Source organism: Mustelus asterias, chromosome 11 (genome assembly GCF_964213995.1).
Source record: "Mustelus asterias chromosome 11, sMusAst1.hap1.1, whole genome shotgun sequence".
NCBI lineage: Eukaryota > Metazoa > Chordata > Chondrichthyes > Carcharhiniformes > Triakidae > Mustelus > Mustelus asterias.
The window spans coordinates 31,869,030-31,887,876 of record NC_135811.1 but is presented as its reverse complement, the minus strand read 5'-3'; positions in this window follow the sequence as shown (position 1 = coordinate 31,887,876).

Here is an 18,847-nt window from a genome sequence, read left to right as displayed (position 1 = left end):
TAATTAGATTCGATCAAAATCTTTTGATTTTGAAAGCGAGACTGTTGTCAGTAAATAAAGCAATGCTCCAATAAATGTGATGAATGTGGAACAATAAAAAGAGAGCAAAAAATAGTCACAACAAACAGGGATCGTTTTCAGGCTGGGTGCGAATGGATGTCCATTTTACACCTGTCTGTACCCAAACTGAAAACTCCCCCCATTGAATGTTACTGCACATTAACTTTTGTTATTGGCTGCAATCAAGAGGATGGCCAACTTAAACACATTTAAATAGATTGGAATCCCTTTTTCAACTGCTGGATAAACAGATTGCAGGCTCCTTGGCCGAACTACTAACAGTACCTGATTGAACTTTCAGACAAGCTTGGAAACGAGAGCTAAACGTCCGCCTTTTTCCCAGTGGGTGGCTTTAAATGTGGGAAATGGAGCCCCCGCAAAATTGCAGGATTCCAATTGTAATTTTGGAGTACAGAATGGGCCCCACCCATTTCTACACCAATCAGAGAGCAGCCTATCCAGTGCTCCCCACCCCCCCTCCCCCTTAAAAGGATCGCTGGAGACCACTCAAAAACAACTAAAGAAATTTTCCATTTTTATTTCTGAGTCACCTGAAAGGAATAATAAGTGTTTCTCCTGAGCCAGCAGAAAAGGAACTCCAGCCAGCTGCCTGCTGTTCAGTGCCAGGCTTTCTCCTCTCTGCAGGCCCAACCTGCTGTCTGCTCAGTGTGGGAGTCAATTGACTTCCCCACCATCTCAGAACCAATAAGTTATATTAGGGTGTTTTGTTTTTTCTCAGGATGTAGATAATGTCAGTCACCTAGACCACCTGATGACATTAAGATTCAACGATGTTGAGTGCGACGAGAATCACAATTAGGCCAAGACTGGGTACAGGTGGCCATTCCCTGAAGGACATTAGTGAAGCAGTTGGCTTTTTAAGGCACTTGAGCAGGCCCAAACGCAATATAATTTTGTCCTTTGACACAGTGTTTGGATGGGTAGTGCAATCACCCTATTGATTTTGTGTCTATTTGGGGCAGAAGTTGGAAGATTGCCCCATATAGGTTGGTGGATCTTTTATAGTTTTGTTCCTTGGAGAATTGGCTGTTTCGAAATGTGGCCCGCTAAATTCTGACAGCAATAGTCAAATCACACTTCCAGTACGTGTTCCTCATCATACCATTTCTCACTTTCTCTCTCTCTCTTCCCCAAAAGTCTTCATTTCTACTCTTCTGTAACTGGGTGTCCTTTCTTCCACAAGTTATTTGTCTTCACCTAATGTATGTTTCTCCTCAAATAGTTAGACTCAACAATCCCACTATCCCCAGAGGATAGCTCTCTTTCTCTCTCTTTCTCCAATTTTCAATCTTTACTGTCCAGTATCAGTTAAGAAGACCCCTTTGTTACAACAGTAACCATCATCCAGTTCTTGTCACACCAGTCTCTGCTTTTTTCTTCCTACTCCTTGGGCATTAGCACGCTAAGATAAATAAAGCCAGGTCTCCAATGGATGCATGCCATTGATTCTGTGGACAAAGAAGAATTTTCCTTTGTGTTCAAGTTGGAACCACTTTTCACAGTTGGATGTGAGGAACGGCAATGGTCGTCGCGTCTGGAAAAAAATTTGGGATGGGATGTGATAAGTTATACTTTGTGGTTGAATGTATTTCAGACAAAAAAATTCACATTGGGCAGAGCTTTACAGCAGCGTCCTTGTTGCTTAGCAAATGTCAAAAATAGTCAATCAGAAGAAGAACACAGAAGCTTAAAAGCGAGGTTAACATTGACAGGAAATTCCACTTAAAGATGCTCAAAATTAGTGTTCAATTGGTAACATCTGAGCAGGTATAATTATTTTGTTAATACATTTTATTTTAAATTTATGCTTCACAATAGAAATGTGGATATTTGACGGAGGCTGGGAAAAGCGAAACATGATGCTGTTTCCATACACGTTCTAAGCCCAAAGTGGTATCACTACCCGTCAGTGAAATGGCACTTAAAAATCAATTAGAAATAGTTTGTCACATCACTTTTGAGTATTTTAAGTATTGTTTACAACCAATGTTACATTCCTGTGTGGCAAGTAATCAAAGCATAATTCAAACATTTATATAGTCACGGCTGATGTTCTAAATATTGCCTTGGAAAGTAATGCCTTCCTTATTTCAGCACAGTTGCATAATATTTTTGTATTCTTGGTGTACACTCGGGTTTATGGCGGAAACTGTAAGCTGAATATTGGTACCTTTTCTATAGTTAACCTGCTACAATATCTGTAACTTGTTCATTCTGTGTTAATTTGTCACTCTGTGCTGATTTGTTAACTTGCAGTCATCTGGACGTTAAGTGTTCTTGCACTTTAAAATAAAGCATTATAACATATCAGTTTGTCACTTCTTCCTGCATTGATTCAGTAATATTGATAATGAGCTGATGTTTGCCAGTCTTTGTCCCATTTTCTTCTACTCTTCTATAGCTGGCCACCATTGCCTTATTGCACGGCAGCACGGTAGCACAGTGGTTAGCACTGCTGCTTCACAGCTCCAGGGACCTGGGTTCGATTCCCGGCTTGGGTCACTGTCTGTGTGGAGTTTGTACATTCTCCTCGTGTCTGCGTGGGTTTCCTCCGGGTGCTCCGGTTTCCTCCCACAGTCCAAAGATGTGCAGGTTAGGTTGATTGGCCATGCTAAAATTGCCCCTTAGAGTCCTGAGATGTGTAGGTTAGAGGGATTAGTGGGTAAAATATGTAGGGATGTGGGGATAGGGCCTGGGTGGGATTGTGGTCGGTGCAGACTCAATGGGCCGAAGGGCCTCTTTCTGCACTGTAGGGTATCTATCTATCTATCTATCTATCTACCATTGCTTGGCCAATTTGAATACAGAACTCAGCAGAGGGCATTTTGAAAGTTTCATTCATAACTCTACATGTTCCACAGAGTTCCATATATTCGAACCTCCACCTTAGATTTAAAGAGTGTTTCAAGGGCTTTTCAGTTGAGATCTGCAGCCTGGCCTTTCCTGGTGATAGATACTGGGCATTGACATTAGGACTGCATGGTGGCACAATGGCTAGCATTGCCACCTCACAGCGCCATGGACCTGGATTCAATTCTGGCCTTGGGTAACTGTCTGTGTGGAGTTTGTACATTCGCCTCGTGTCAGCGTGGGTTTCCTTCGAGTGCTCCGGGTTTCCTCCCACAGTCCAAAGATGTGCAGGTTAGGTAGATTGGTCATGCTAAATTGACCCTCAGTGCCCCAAGCTGTGTAGGTTAGGGGGATTAGCCATGATAAATGTGTCGGTTACGGGCGTAGGGTGGGGGAAATGGCCTGGGTAAGATACTCTGTCAGAGAGTCAGTTCAGACTTGATGGGCCAAATGGCCTCTTTTTGCACTGTAGGGATTCTATGATTAGGCATTGGAGATCCATGTGGTTATTTCTACTAGCAGAATTTTAGCTCCACTATAATGTGTGACAGTTACAGATCGATGAGGGGGATTGCATTTCAAGCATGGCAGGGGCTCTGGCGTCATATCTATTTTCTGTGATAGTCTCTATAAGTAGAAATTTTGAAATATTAATATGCATTTCCTTTGTATTGAGGTCAGTCTGATAACTGAATTGTTTAACACTGCATGGTGTCCCCTAAAATGGGACTTTTTATTGATGAAGTACACATGCTGTTATGCAGCTATATTCAAATTAATTTCAAACAATTGTACAATTCTCATGATATTTTCAGCGCATTATCCTGTGAATTATGGTATGGTCGTGCTCTGGAATTGTTACAGAACTAGCAGGCTAGAGTTCTGAATTAACGTTCGTTTGAATCCCAGCATCGCAGTTTGGAAAACGCTGAGATATCAAATTCACAGAAAAATTCAGCCAGGTCACTGATGTTCTTTAATCTGCTGTCTTTACGTGTCTGGTCTATTCATCAATCCAGTCTCACACCGTTGTGCAAGGTATCACGAGGAGGCCTTGAATCACAGCACTGGTCTATTGAAGGAAAGGTGAAACTATATACAACAAGCTCAATGCAGGCACAGGTCTAGTTCCACTGACCTCCCAGTCTCACACTAAAGGTTCTCCCCTACCAGGACCTGTGCCCGAACACCCAATAGGTGATGATTCACACGCTTCCTTCTCTTACGCACCAGTAGGTGAACCATGAACAGCAACTCCTTAAAGGAGCCATGCTACCACATCCCCACCCCCTTAATTCTTTTACAAAGAAAAACTCTTTTGCACAGATATATATAGTCAAAATAAAATGCGCAAGAGAGACCATTCGGCAAAGTTCACAAAGTCAGTCACTCTGGGGTATTCCGTGCTCTCATGGTGTGGCAGAACCCTGCAAGTGTGTTCTCTAAGCTGAGGATATCAGAGTCTACAATAGTAGAGATTTCATAGAATCCCTACAATGCAGAGGGAGGCCATTCAGCCCATCGAGTCTGCACCGACCACAATCCCGCCCAGGCCCTAGTCTCGTAACCCCTCATGTTTATATCGCTAGTCCCCCTGACACTATGGTTAATTTAGCATGGCCAATCAACATAATCACACATCATTGGACTGTGGGAGGAAACCGGAGCACCCAGAGGAAATCCACGTAGTCACAGGGAGAATGTGCAGACTCCGCACAGACAGTGACCCGAGGCCGGAATTGAACCCAGGTCTCTGGTGCTGTGAGGCACTAACCACTGTGCCATTGTGCTGCCCCATTTTTTTGATATTCAACTAGGGCTCGCGCTCTCTTCCTCTGCTGACACTCGAGATCCTTCTTGGGAAGGACTAAGGTTCTGTTAGCGCTGACTTAGCTGCTGACGCACTGGACTCCATTACGGATTCCTAACGATTGGTGGCAGGAGCTGCAGCTTCCCGCCTTCTGATGTGATCAACGTGGTTTCGCACTTTGTGGCCCTGTAGATCGATAATGTAAGACACTGGGCCAATCCTTTGAATTATTATCCTGGGTACCCCCTACAAAATTCCAGACGAAAACTAAATCATCCAGGTCCAATGACCTGTCTCCCTTGACTGAATCATGATACTCCTTCAGTGAGGCTTGCTTAGCCTCCACTCTCCCCGTTAAATTTGGAAAACGAGGTCAAGGCAGGTTCTCAGGTGTTGACCCATCAATAATTTGGCGTATAACTCCTGTAGTAGCATGGGGGGGGGGGGGGGGGGGGTGGGGGGGGGGGGTGGGGGGGGGGGTGGTGGTGTGGGGTATTATAGGCGAGTCAGAAATTGGACAATTGGGAGGGGCAGTGGTCTGTTGGATTGTTTCCGCATTGATGCTTTGAAAGTCTGCATTGCCCTTTCTGCCAAACCATTGGAAGCAGGATGGTATGGGGTCATGCATATGTGTTGGATGCTTTTCGTTCTGACAAAACTGCTGAAAGTCTTCAGCTATAAAAGCGGTGCCATTGTCAGAAATAATTACTTCTGGAATGCCATGAATTGCGAAAATTTCTCACAACTGTCTACAGAGGCTAACGACATTGTGGAACACATGATTTGCACATGAAGTCACTTTGAGTGGGCTTCCATCAGGACCAAAAAACATCATCCCCATGAAAGGGCCAGTGAAATCAATGTGGAGCCTTATCCCAGGGGGGCCAGGCCACTCCCAGGAGAATAAGTTTGCTATGGGTGGAAGGATCTGCTGTGTTTGACAAGGTTGGCATGAGTTGACCACAATTCCTGACCACCAAATGTAACTCCTGTCCAACATCTTCATCTTGATCTGCCCATGGTGTGCACTGTGCAACTTCTGGAAGAGTCGCTGTCACGTCGGGGGTGGTACTATCGCTTGGCTCCCCCATAAAAGCACCCTGTCCTTACAGATTTCACCCCTATGCTGTAAGTAGGATGGAACCTGCTCAGATCTGTCAAATACTAACCGGTCAAAAGCATTCTCTTAACATTCAAAAGGACTAGGTTCCCATAGTCCACATCTTGATGTGGGCCAGTGAAATGGGTAGAGTGCCATAAAATTCAAACCGAGGACTATCTCCTGTGGAAGAGGAGGCAAAGATACCATGGCCGGGATTTTACCGGCTCTCTGCCCATCAATAGGCGGAGCGAACCGGTAAAATTGTGTGAGAACCGAGAAATCAGGATCACGCCTATTTCTTGGCTCTCGCGATTTTATGAGAGCCGGATTTCTGGCGAGGTCAGTGTCTTGCCGGAAATGGGTGAGAGGCTGAATAAATTATTTAAATTTATTATAATCTTCAGTGGCATGTGATTAGTGAGCCCAGCGTTGAGGCATCCGGGCTTGCTTGCCTTTATGGCTTCGCTGGGAGAGGTTCTCTCAGTGAAGAAAACATTTGCTCCCCATGAACAAGGAATTTCTGTTGACCTTGCTGGTGAAACCAGAGGCCATTGAGGCCCCCACCAGGGCAAGGAGGGGTGCCCCTTTGGCAGTGCCAGCCTGGCAGTGCCATCCTGGCACCTTGGCACTGCCAGCCTGGCACCTGGGCAATGCCCAGTGGGGAGTGGGGCCTATGGGGATGGGGCCATGACCAGGGCCTGAACGGGTTAGGGCTTGACAGGGCAGGGCCTTAATGGGGTGGGGCCTGAGTGGGATGGGGCCTGAGGAGGGAAGCCTGATCAAGGGGGAGGAGGGCCCACTGCCATTCTGCAGATGTGATCAGATTAGGGGGGGTGGCACGATCAGTCTGGGCAGCGGGGGAGCTGCAGGGGCTAGATGTCTGTGTATTGTGGGGCTCGTGATTGGCTGTGGGCCTCGCAATTGCGGGGGAAGGGGGGTGGTAGAAGCTGGTTGAGGCTGTCTGTAGCAGCAGGGGCCTGACAGCTCTCTCTCTCTGTCAGGCCCCTGCTACTGAAATTGTGCAAGTGCAGCATCAGAGGTCTGCACATGCGCAGTAGCTCCCTCTGCAGGCTGGCTAGCAAATTAAGCCCAGCCCACTGCCTGAAGTAGCTAGAAACAGTCTACATCATTTTTTCAATGATTAAATGTGTAAGATTAGGTTTGAAAACTGGCCCAAAAGATGGATCAGGAACTTGCCCATTTTCACGCTAGCTGGACACTTAGAATCATTCTCGTAAAATTTGTGGATGTGGGAGCAGACGTAGAGCATCAGCATTAGCGATCTGTGTCCCTAGCTTGCACTGAAATGTGTATCTGTAAGCAGCTAACAGTAAGGCCCATTTTTGTACTGGAGCCGGTGTGACCAGCAAGATTGGTTTATCTTCATGGAATAGCCCAAGCAATGGCTTATGGTCCAAAATGATGGTGAAAAGGCAGCTGAACACGTACTGGTGAAACTTCTTGGCAACGAATATAACTGCTAGGCTCTCTCTATCAATCTGCGAGGACTTCCTTTCAACTCCTATGCCATAAGGTGATGTGTCACCCATCTGTTTGGTCAAAATGGACAAGTAAGATAGATGATTGCAAGGCCTGTTTTACGTAGTCAAAGACTTTCCTCCGGGCATCCTCCCATTGCCAACATTGATGTGTTTCCAGAACGTGTAAAAGTGCCAAAATGATAGACAACTTGGGTAAAAAACAGCCATAATAGTTGACCATCCCTAAGAAGAACTTCAACTCTCTTATGGTCTTGGGTGCAGGCAAGTCTCTTATAATAGAATCATAGAATCCCTGCAGTGCAGAGTCCATTCGGCCCATTGAATCTGCACTAACTCTTCCCCACCCTGTCCCTGTAAAGGCCCCACATTTCTCATGGCTAATCCACATGACCTACACATCTTTGGATACTAAAGGGCAATTTAGCATGGACAATCCAACTAACCTTCTCATCTTTGACTTTACTTTTTCTTCTAGTGGGTGAAATCCTTTTGCATCGACTCTAAGTCCTAGAGACGTGATCTCATTGGCCTGAAAAGTACATTTTTCTCTTTCCAAGCAGACACCAGCTTTTTTGAATCTTTTGAGGACTTCCCCCCAATTGGCCCTGTGCTCCTCGGGTGATGCCCCTGTTATTAAGACATCATCCAGATACACAACTACTCCCTTGCTGATGGCTTTCCATGATGCACTGAAAGACAGTGCATGCAGATGAAATGTCGAAGGGTAACCTCATATATTGGAATGAGCCCTTGTGCGTATTAATGGTGATAAATTTCCTCGAGTCTTCTTCCAGCTTAAGCTGTTGGTACGCTTGACTTAATTCCAATTTTGTATAATTGAGGCCTCCTGCTAGCTTAGTGCAAAGGTTTTCTATCCTAGGGATAGATTTATCTATTTGAGCAGCTCTGTTTATGGTCAGCTTGTAATTGCCACAAATCCTCACTGTGTGATCCTGTTTTAGCACTGGGACTATTGACGCAGCCCACTCTGAGAATTGTACCAGTTCGATTTTCCTTAAGTTTTCCAATTGCTTCAACTCCACCTCAACTTTTTGATGTAGAGCATAAGGGACAGACTGGGCTCTAAAATATTTTGTTTACGTAAATTTTAGTCATAACTCCCTGTACGCACTCCAGCTCTCCCTTAAAGACTTCTTGATACATGCACAAGAGCTCTTGGAAAACCCCATCTGTGATGTTGAATATTTCCAGCCAATTCAACTTGATTTGCTTCAGCCAGTCTCGTCCCATAAGGCTAGGCCTCTGTCCTTTCGCTACCATCAGGGGTATCTCAGCAGACTGCTGCTGGTAAAACACTGGTATTGACGTTGTGCCCAATGTCCTCAGTGTCTCTCCCGTATAGGTTGCCAACTTTGCTGGAGTATTGCTGAGCCTAATAGGTTGCAGACCTCCCTGAAAATACCTTGTAGGTTTGTTCACCTATTACCGTGGCCAAAGCACCTGTATTAACATCCATAGTTAATAAACGGCCGTTAACCATGAGGGAGATTTTGATGGGGGGGTGTCTTCTTTAACTTTACAATGTTGAGCTTATAAACTTCGGACTTGTCGTCTGAATCTTCCTCAATCTTGTTCACTGGAGATTTCTGGAAACTAGGTGCAGACTGTCTGACTCTGTATCTAGCTTGTATGCGGCCCTTCCAATTACATCTGAAACAAATGAACTCTTTACATTTGTATCTGTCTTGGGGATGGTCTCCCCCACAACAGTAACACTCACCAACCCCTTGTGGCTGACAATTTCTCTTCTTTCTCTCAGGCTCTGCTGGGCCTTCCTTACTGGTATTCTGAGCAAGCCACCGTTCTCCATTCATATTGTTCACCTCGCCCTGCACGCCTCGCAGTTCAATAGCTTCGTTCAGTGCTCTCAGTCACTTGAGCCAATTCAACCGCTTTATCCAGGGATATTTCAGTTTCTGCGGGCAGCTTCTTTCGGATCTTCAAACTGTGGATATCACATACAAGACGATCACGTAACGTATCATTTAAGGATGCACCAAACTTACTGTGTTCGGCCAATTTGTGAAACCTAGTGACGAAAGCAGAAACTGTCTCCCCTGGATCCCGAATGGTTGAGTGGAATTTATATCACTGTAGAATAATGGAGGGTCAGGAATTACAGTGGTTCCTTACTAGAGTGAATAGCTGGTCAAAGGATTTTATGTCCTGTGCCTCCGGAGACATAAAGCTCCAAGGTTATAAGCTTGGGGGTCGCAAACAGTGAATAAAATAACTTTCTGCTTTTCTTCGGATGTTATTTCATTGACTGCAAAAAAGCATCAAAATCTTTCGATGTACTTGCCCCAACTTTCAACCTCCGGATCAAATGGATCAATTTTCCCGAACAGCGTCATGGCTGCTCGGCCAAGGAAGACACAACTTTTTTTTACCTCCTTTCCAGGTTTTACTTTCAGGGACTCAGCAACTGTAGGCCCATTTATTCTCGTCGCCGGTGTTGTAGCGCGTTGGTATCATGATGAAGAAGCCTTGAATCACAACATTGATTTATTGAAGGAAAGATAAAACTATATGCAATAAACTCAATGTAGGACCCAAAAGAGAAAATGCTGGGAAATCCCAGCAGGTCTGGCAGCATCTGTAAGGAGAGAAAAGAGCTGACGTTTTGAGTCCAGATGACCCTTTGTCAAAACTAAAAGGCATAGAAAGTGGGAGATATTTATACTGCAGGGTGAGGGAATGAAAGATGAGTCATAGGCATAGAAACCAGGGGAAAAGACTGCTAATGGCTGTCCACAGAGAGAATAAAGGGCGTGAATGGTCAAACGGCAGAGAAGCTAAAATGAGAGGGTAAGCTGTGACAGATGAAGATGTTGGGGGTGGTGGGGGGGGGGATGGATAGGACAGAGGTAAAATTTAGAAAAGGGGGAGAAAAGGTAAGGGAAGGGGATAAAGTGGGGGGAAAGTGTGGGGAGGGGAAGGAAAATGAAGAAAGACAATAAGGAAATAAAAGGTGTATTGCATTCGCTGCTCCCAATGTGATCTCTATATCGGAGAGACCAAGCATAGAATAGGTGATCGCTTTGCTGAGCACCTTCAGACTGTGCGTAATCAGCACTCTGACCTTCCAGTTGCTTGCCATTTTAACACACAATCCTGCTCCCATGCCCACCTGTCTGCCCTTGGCCTGCTGCAATGTTCCAGTGAAGCTCAACGCAAACTGGAGGAACAGCATCTCATCTTCCGGCTCGGCACTTTACAGCCTTCCGGTCTCAACATCAAATTCAACAACTTCAGATGATTTGCTCTACCCCACCTCGGCCCCCTTTGTTTTCATTCTATTTTATTTAATTTTTTATTGTTCTCTACCTTTTATTTCTTTATTGTCTCTCTTCATTTTTCTTCCCCCTCTCTTTCCCCCTACTTTATCCCCTTCCCTTACCTTTTCTCCCCACTGCTTCCCCTTTTCTAAATTTTACCTCTGTCCCATTCCACGCCCCCCCCCGCCCCTCCCCTAACACCTTCATCTGTCACAGCTTACCTTCTAATTTTAGCTTCTCTGCCGTTTGGCCATTCACACCTTCTATTCTCTCTATGGGCTGCCATTAGCAGCCTTTCCCCTGGTTTCTGTGGCTATGACTCACCTTTCATTCCCTCACCCTGCAGTATAAATATCTCCCACTTTCTATGCCTTTTAGCTTTGACAAAGGGTCATCTGGACTCAAAACATCAGCTCTTGTCTCTCCTTACAGATGCTGCCAGACCTGCTGAGATTTTCCAGCATTTTCTCTTTTGGTTTCAGATTCCAGCATCCGCAGTAATTTGCTTTTATCCAAGCTCAATGTAGGAACAGGTCTAGCTCCACCGACTCCCGGGCTCACACTGAAGGTGCTTAGAATCTTAGAATCCCTACAGCACAGAAACAGGCCATTTGGCCCATTGAGTCTGCACCGACCACAATCCCACCCAGGCCCTACCCCCATACCCCTACATATTTACCCACTAATCCCTCTAACCTACGCATCCCAGGACACTAAGGGCAATTTTAGCTTGGCCAATCAACCTAACCCACATATCTTTGGACAGTGGGAGGAAACCGGGGCACCCGGAGGAGACCCACGCAGACACGAGGAGAAAGTGCAAACTCCACACACTCCTCTCCTACCGGGACTCGCACCTTAACACTCGACAGGTGACGATTTGCATGCTTCCTCCTGATAGGCCCCACTGGGGTCCTGTGACCCACAAACTCCCTTAAAGGGGCCCCGCTACTACACTCACCAGCATGTTTGCATCTTAACATCTCTCCGAAATGATCTAACAAGACAGAAAATTGTATTGAACTGCAACAATAGCCCACCACTGCCTTTTCAGAGCAGCTAAGAATGGACAATAAACTCCAAGAATGAATAAAACAAAATAGTTGCCTGCACTGCTTAGGTTTGTTTGTGTGCTGTCCTTGTGAGAGCAAAGTAAGATTTTTAAAGGGGAAAGTAATTGCTAAAAAGCGGACAAGTTAGGATGAGGCTACAAGAAAGGAGAAAAGTTATATTTTACAGACTTATTTCATAAACTCAACCAGATCAAAGAGTTATGGTGGTGAGGCTAACAGTCCAATCTAAGTTCCGTGCTATCAGTGGTAGCACCGTACACATGGGCCAGCCTATGAGGTCAGTATATTTGCATAATTCATTGCCACATTGATGGAATTTCTTATTATTCACTGAGGGCTGAATTTTAACATTCTAGGGATGGGATGAGAAGCGTGTGGGAGGGGAATGTTTTAAAGAAGGAAGGTATGAATGTGGAGTGCTCACCACCAGTAGCTGGCACTGCTGCCTCACAGCGCAGGGGACCTGAGTTTGATTCTGGCCTTGGGTGACTGTCTGTGTGGAGTTTGCACGTTCTCCCCGTGTCTGCATGGGTTTCCTCCAGGTGCTCCGGTTTTCTCCAACAGTCCAAAGATGTGCAGGTTAGGTAGTTTGGCCACGGTAATTTGTTCCTTAGTGTCCAAAGATGGGTAGGTTAAGTGGATTGGCCATGGTAAATTCATAGGGTTATAGGGGTAGGGTGGGGGTAAGATGTTCATTCGGGGAGTTGGTGCAGACTCGATGGGCCGAATGGCCTCCTTCTGCACTGTAGGGATTCTATAGGATTTGATGGCTCTCAATGCTGTGGAATTTAATGACTCGCTAGCAAGGTGCCAAGAGGTGAACTTGACATTTTGCCAGGTGCTGATGGACCTCACCTGATGTGGGGAGACTGCTTCTGGCAGCTTTCCTGTGGCCTCAGGAGCTGATTGGAGTGCTCTGAGGCCCATGCAGAGGCTCCCTGCAGCAAGGACCATGCTTGTGGAAACAGCCCCTGCCCTAACCGACAATCACCCACCCCCCCACTCCCCCTTAGCAAGACCTACCTGATTGGCCCTGGCAACTCCGATTTTGTAGGGAGGTCATCATGCATTTTTGATAGCTGCAGTCCTGGCAGTGACCACCGCATCATGTGGCACTGCTGAGAACGAGGAACTCCCAGCCTGTTGATAGGCCATCAGCTCTGGGGTGGATTCTTGTCTTTCAAAAGGTTGATTGCCTGAGTGCTTAGAAAATGCAGCCCAGGCTTCCCCAGATGGCCAAGGCATGATTGTTCCTGGTTTTTCAGTCTGACACCGGGGGCACCAGTAGCCAGTGAATAGCCTCTGGCTGCCCATTGTGTTTTAGGTTCTTTCCTGGAGTGCACCAAGCACTGAGTGAGGGAATACAGGTCTGTGGGGCACAGGGAGACATCAGTGGTTCTGGAAAAGTGGTGAATTGATGTCAAGGACTGGGTTGCTATGGAGACCAGCAGAATGAAAATTTGGTTTTACAATTTTTAACGATGTCCTCCACTTCAGTAACCATTTGAAATGGATGCTGTCTGCTTGGAGTTGGCTGGAGTGGGCTGCTCTGGTGCTCCAGTACATAATAGGGCAGCGCCACACTGAAGTAGAACCTGAAGGTTTAATGAGTCTAACACACCATTTATCTTGTGACTATGAGCCCCTTTTGTGTTTCAGCCTGGAAAAGACTGCTTAGTTTTGCATGAGGTGTGACATGCCCTTAACAGCCACAATGCTTTTTGCTGAACTAAAAAACATTTGCTGAATGCAGGTCATGCAATGAGACTTTTAATATATAACTTTTACAAATGTTAACTTTCTTTTCCATGGCATTAGTAATTTATAAAACCTTAGGAATGTTTTCTATGTGTACACATTTGAGCCTATTGTAATTATTTTCACCTTTCTTTGAATGCACCATATGAGAAAGTAATGAAATGAAAGGACTGTTTACAATCAAAAGCAAAGTAATAACTTGTAGCAGTGTTAATGTCGTGAAACATGCCACTGCACATCACAGGAATGCTAGCACTTGACACTGCACCCTGTCCTTTCCTTCTCCCTATGTACTCTATCATGGTATGTTTTGTCTGTATAGCACGCAAGAAACAATACTTTTCACTGCAACCCAATACATGTGACAATAATAAATAAAATTAAATCAAATCAAGTTATATAAGGAGATATTAGGGCAGATGACCAAAAACTCAATCAAGGAGGTGTCATTTGCAAAGTGACATCAGTAAGAGAGTTAGAAAGACAGATGTCTTTGAGGATGGACTTTCGGAGCTTAGGACGCAAATCAGATGGCATTGGACACTGCTCTCTTACGTGCAGCACTTAAATTTGTTATATATTGTAAACCAATGCATCTCTGTTAGTGACAATATCAGAGACATTTGCGGGTTTGTCCTTCTCTTCCATCCTAGACTGTAGGCAAGCAACAACTATCGAACAAAATAAAGGCAAAATACTGCGGCTGCTGGAATCTGAAACAAAAACAGAAAATGCTGGAAAACCTCAGCAGGTCTGACAGCATCTGTGGAGAGGGAATAGAACATTTTGAGCCAGGGTGACCTTTCATCAGATCCATCTAATAAAACTCGACTAACTGGTTAAGTAACCCATCCTTTTATCTTGCTGTACAAGTGAGTTGACAACATTCATATATTACGGAATTTTAATCCCATTGACTACATTGGGACTGAATATCAGGCAGCTCTAATGGGAGCTTTCCCACCACTGCCTGAGATGAATTTATACCCCATCCATTCCTCTGATTTAGGTCTCTTTGTATCTTCTGTTTCATTTTCAAGATCATTTACACTACAATATTCATAGCTACGCAATTTGGATTGGCCTCAATGGAACACTAAATATGAAGCCTTGATATAGGAGCAGGGACGGGAGGTAGGTAGGCACATCACTTCATGCCACCTGCTGTCATGCCACTTTCCTGATGCCATCCTGATGGTCAGCAGTTTTTTTTTCAGGAGGGGAGAAAGCAGGACCAGATTTGGATCAATGTCCAATTAAACTAGTTCTGAGCTTATTGTCTGCTCATTAAGGGCCAGTTTGTACTTTTGTGAGAAGACACAGGTTACATGATGGCTCTGGAGCTATCCATGTGGAAGAAAGCGGCAATACAACAGCACACCGTCATGGCCGTGTCATTCCATTAGATGGGTTTATAGGGTGCACAGCTGAGAAGGGTGTCATCCATTGGCACATAGAAACATAGAAACTAGAAGCTGGAGTAGGCCATTCGGCCCTTCAAGCCTGCTCCCCCATTCATTTTGATCATGGTTAATTATCAAATCTAATATCCTGATCCCCCCTTCCCCCATATCCTTTGATCCCTTTAGCCCCAAGAGCTATATCTAATTTCTTCTTGAAATCAGATGTTTTGGCCTCAACTACTTTCTGTGGTAGTGAATTCCATATATTCACCACCCTCTCGTCACCTCAGTTCTAAAAGGTTTACCCCTTATCCTCAAACTGTAACCCCTAGTTCTGGACTCCCCCACCATTGGGAACATTCTTTCTGAATCTACCCCTGAATCTAACCCTGTTAGAATGTTATAAGTTTCTATGAGATCCCTTCTCACTCTTCTAAACTCCAGTAAATATAATCCTAACCGACTTAGTCTCTCCTCATATGACAGACCTGCCATCCTAGGAATCAGCCTGATAAACCTTTGCTATGCTCCCTCTATAGCAAGGACATCCTTCCTCAGATAAGGGCACCAAAACTGCACACAATACTCAAGGTGTGGCCTCACTAACACCCTATACAATTGCAGCAAAACATCCTTATCCCTATACTCAAATCCTCTCGCTATGAAGGCCAACATACTATTTGCCTTCTTTACTGCCTGCTGTACCTGCGCACTTACTTTCAGCGACTGATGCACGAGGACACCAAGGTCTCGCTGAGTATCCATCTCTCTCAATTTACACCCATTCAAGTAATAATCTGTCTTCCTATTATTGCTACCAAAGTAGATAACCTCACATTTATGGCAGACGGGTGCCATCGGGTGAGCAGTTACTGGAGTAAGTGTTCTGTGTGTGTTTGGTAGGTGGAGGGAATCATTACTATCCAGTAATCAAGAGAGCACAAACAGAATGGTTCAAGAAGCATCAGGAAGCAAGGTAACAGTTGGACATGGGATGAAGGAACTTGGAGATAGGGATGAGTAGTGATCAAGATCAAGATCCTCGGGGACAATTGCATTGTCCTGGGCACAGGTAGATAGAGGAGAGGAACGAGGGGAAGGAAGGCGACAAAGTTTGTATCCTTAACATCGGCTATACTGCCAAAGATGAAGCTATCTGGGCATGTCAGTGAATCAGTGTTGCCGGAAACTACGCCCATCTAAACAGTTGGTATCTGAGATCCGTGCACTCATTTAGGAAGACTCACAGTACTGCCCGCCATGCCTTGACTGTAGCTATTAAAGTCACCATGGCCTTGAACCTCTTTATTGCTCCTTCCATAGATCGTGTATTCTATGTTTTCTGTGCAAGTCAGTGAACTGTCCCTGCATCCACTCAGCCTGCTGTTCCATATGGCTCTCTATAAGCTAGCCACTCTCTCAATGGAGGAGCTCACACATTCATTTATTTATTTTTAATTTATATATTTAATTATTTTCACAAGTAGGCTTACACTGCATTGGAGATACTGTGAAAATCCCCTGGTCCCCACACGCTGGATCCTGTTCGGGTACACTGAGGGAGAATTTGGCATGGCCAATGCACCTAACCAGCACATCTTTCAGACTGTGAGAGGAAACTGGAGCACCCGGAGGAAACCCATGCAGACACGGATCGAACGTGCAGACTCCGCACAGACAGTGACCCAAGCTGGGAATCGAACCCGGGTCACTGACGCTGTGAGGCAGCAGTGTTAACCACCGTGCCACCATGCCATGGGCTGAATGAACTCCTCCATTCTCAGATGTGACTGCGCACTGCCTCAGGGAACTCTGACATGTGGGCAAATACCTCACATTGCTGGTCACAGTATTGTGACTCCCGAACCCCTGTGTGTGAGCCCAGTTGAGTCAGCTGCTGAGGAACTGCTGGAGGGTAGTCCAGAGCCAGGCAGAGCAAAGACCAGAACATGAACAACATGAGGCAGCAGAGGGTTAAGCAGCATAGGATGGTGGCATCCAGGGCCCCATGCGATAGCAAGCATCAGCTGCCTGAAATCACCATGCCAGGGATGATCTTCAGTGCTGCCAAGGTCAGAAGGGTCAGTTCAGCCACGACACCCCCATCCCGACAGAGAGTGGTGAGGTCAACCCCTTGCCCCCAGCCTGAGCCATCCCAATCCCCAGTACCCGTGAGGGACCTTTCCCCTGCAGTCTGGCAGCAGCAGAGGGGCAAATGGCCACTGGTCATACCTCCCAAAGCCCCCTTGGGGTCCAAGGTGCCAGGCCACCATGGGCACTGCCAGAGGCACGTGGTCTGAAGGGGAGTCTGAGTGGGGGCTCTGAGGGAGAAAGAAAGTTGACGGGGGAGGTCGGAGCGGGTTACCTTCATGCTTGCGTGGTGTGCGTGTGTTGGGGGAGGGTGGGGGTGACCTGTGATTTGAGTGGTGAGGAGGGGGGTGGAAGGATGCCCCTCTTTCCTGAGGGGTTGCTGGTGTTCTCCTGGACCCTCAGGATCCAGTACGCAAGTCCCCGCTTGTGGGTAGCACATGTAAAGCCAGCCCAATGCCGTTCCCACTGGCGGGTTGGATGAATGGCCTGACAAACCTGATAATGACATTCAAGCTATCGGTTTGCCACCCCCTCTGGACGGAAACCCGATCGGGGCCAGCAGGACTGGGCAGGTGAATCCCAATAGCCTTCACGCCTGTCGGGAATCCTGATTTTTGGTTGCTGCACCATTTCCACTGGCCATCTGAAGAGGTTGGAGAATTGCCCCTTTAGTCTTGGAGGTGGAGAATTCCGACTGGAGAGCATGAGGAGAGAAATAACAATGGAAATAAAGAATCAACTTTGCAAAGACAAAGCAATCTAACAAGATCATTTCAAATAATTTCCTTGTGACAACAAAACTACTGAACTATTCGGCAACACTCCTTTTCTTCAAGTGTCATAAGCAGGAAGTATTCAGGATCAACTGTGTGATATGATAAAAAACCTTTGTGTCTAACCATATCTCAACACTTGACAAATCATTTTCCTTGAGATACCTAGCACATTGTACTGCTACACACATCATTTCCTCGATATATAATTAAGATTTCATAAGAAAATATCAAGCATAAAATCAACGTCAAGTATCTATTGGATCAATACCAGCTTTGGAGTCTTGTCAGTTCGCAAGCATATGTATTAATATCTCCTCTATCTCACACAAGATGGTCTGTGGAAGGTAGGATTCGCATGAATGTTTACAGATTGCAGATTGCTTGTGTGTGTGGGTTGGAAATCATATGTCAATCAGATAGTATATTGGCCAGCACAGTGAACCAAGAAAAACCTTGCATTTAATTTATTTTATATTCTAATATATCAGAAAGCACAAAAGTAAAATTATGATTAATGGTAATTTGACATTATGGGGAGGATTTTCTGTTTGGGTCAGGACCCCGATAGTGGAACAATTTCAATTTCCCAGCTTGGCTCTGATGGGAAAGTACTCACAGCCATTACTTTGCCTGAGGCTGGTCCTACTTGGGTAGGTTTGATGGCCAATTAGCAGTGGTATGTGGGTGGAAAGTGTGGGCTTGATTTAAAGGCGTGACGGCAGCCATTATTGTAACAGCCATCTTGCAAATCAGCAGGAGGCAGAAATCACTGGAGATAAAACAGATACCTGGCACCCTTGGCGTGACTGTCCCACAGTTTAGCAATTCAACCCATAAGGTGATCTTCGGGCAGTGCGCAAGAGGTTAAGAGTCTTGTTCTCAGAAAGGGTGCAGGAAAAGACCATGTAAGCCGGCATGGCTGGAGTTGGCAGAACATGTCATTCGCTGCAGTGTTGTCTGGGAGGAAAAGAATGTAGTGATGCAAAAGATTTAATGATTTTCAGTCTGGCAAGCTGAATCCAACACAACAGCCAGATGACAGGGTTCCAGCTCTGCAGTAAGCAGTGTACACACCAGTGAGGGTGGATTCTGAACCTGACAG